Source organism: Rutidosis leptorrhynchoides, chromosome 10 (assembly GCF_046630445.1).
Source record: "Rutidosis leptorrhynchoides isolate AG116_Rl617_1_P2 chromosome 10, CSIRO_AGI_Rlap_v1, whole genome shotgun sequence".
Lineage (NCBI taxonomy): Eukaryota > Viridiplantae > Streptophyta > Magnoliopsida > Asterales > Asteraceae > Rutidosis > Rutidosis leptorrhynchoides.
Window position 1 is genome coordinate 246,617,501 of NC_092342.1, and position 1,608 is coordinate 246,619,108.

A 1,608-nucleotide genomic window follows, 5' to 3' on the forward strand; every position below is an offset into this window, starting at 1 on the left:
GGTGTCAGCTTCTGAGATTCATCATTAATAATTCAATTTAGTTACTGTATGAATATGAATTCAACAAAAAGCTTCAAAGCAACAAACAGTTCATTTTAACTATTCTTAATCCCATTTGTAAATATAACGCATGAAATTAGGACTTTAACTGCAAATGAATTATACATAAGTGAAATTTTTATCTGAATTAACAACTGAAGCTCCTGACTGTTACTATTGATTGATGCATATATACAGTATATATACTATGGTCAGGCCAAAATTACAATAGGTATGACGTTTAACCACAACTCACCTTCATACATAATAATATCAGAAAATTAGGCACTATCTATGCGAATAAACCCTAAAAAGATAAATATTGCAAGTTTGGGGAAATCCATGGGTAGTGTATTGCTAGATTGTAAATGAGAGCAAATAGATTATGATTTTATATCTAAGATTAAACGATACTATTACCGAAACAAATAAATTTGGTGAAAACAAAAACGGGAACGGCGTCAATGTCAGGCTATGGGATCATTCGTCTTTTTCGTCACTGTACCTGCGATTGATTTGTTGGTTACTGGGTCGTATTGGTCGGGGCAAAACTAACCCGAATCATCCGGCCCAAACTACGGATTCGGGTTTAGGGTTTAGGCCACAATCGATCAGCAACTTTATAAATATGATCAACCTCACTTGGTAAGCATAACTAGATTTGAACCTGTATGTGTGTGTGTGTTGGGTTGGGGATTATTCTTTAATTAATCAACTATTATGTAAACTTATCATTATATCTTACATATATATATAATATACACCTATGTGATACATATATATTTTAAATTCTTAATATACATGTATAAGTTCTTAACTATATGATATATATATATATATATATATATATATATATATATATATATATATATATATATATATATATATATATATATATATATATATACACATTAATGTAGGGGGGTGGTTTAATCGTTCAATTTTCGATTTAATCAGTTCAGTTTGTTCGGTTTTTCAATTTATGAAATCAAAATCAAAAACCGAACTGCAAACCGAATTTGAATTCAGTTCGGTTTCGGTTTGATTTTGTCTTTTTAATTCAGTTTTCGGTTCAGTTTCGGTTTATATATATATATATATATATAAAAATAAATAAATAAATAAATAAAATAAAATTAAAGTTTCATCAAAAACACCATTCAACATACAAAGTTACAAAATATGTATGATTATATGATGACATTTTTTACATTCCTCGTCCCTGTGGTTTGACACAAATAACACTCCTCGTCCTTATAAATATTTTTTTTGCTTTCCTCATCCTTCATGTATTGAATTGATACATCTCTCGTCCTTCCGTCCATTTCACGTTAAATTCTGCCATTAAATTAAATCACGTGCATAACTATGAGGGTATTAACGTCTTTTGCCAGATAATATCTTTTGCATATAGGAGTATTATGAAACTAGGGTTGTGGGCCCCACTTTGTTGAGGTATGAAGACAAAACCGAAAAGATACTTTAAGGGTATGTTTGGATGAAAGTAGCTGGAGCTGGAGCTTGTAACTGGAGCTGGAGCTTATGAGATAGAGCTGGAGCTGGAGCTTA

General features: G+C 30.7%; 1 protein-coding gene across 4 annotated transcripts in view; it reads right to left on the bottom strand.

The window, feature by feature from the left end:
• The window catches only part of LOC139872674 (uncharacterized), a 2,878-nt gene extending 2,167 nt beyond the window's left edge, over positions 1 to 711 (bottom strand). For 3 of the 4 annotated variants that reach the window (XM_071860606.1, XM_071860607.1, XM_071860604.1), the window contains exons 1-2: positions 545 to 711; positions 1 to 11 (exon numbers count right to left, since the gene is read on the bottom strand). The exon at positions 1 to 11 is cut by the window's left edge and continues 112 nt beyond it. The gene's annotated coding sequence lies outside the window, so the exon portion shown is untranslated. Of the gene's footprint in view, positions 12 to 459 lie in introns of all 4 variants that reach the window. The other variant, XM_071860605.1, reaches the window with a different exon arrangement.
• Positions 712 to 1,608: the final 897 nt, after the last annotated feature.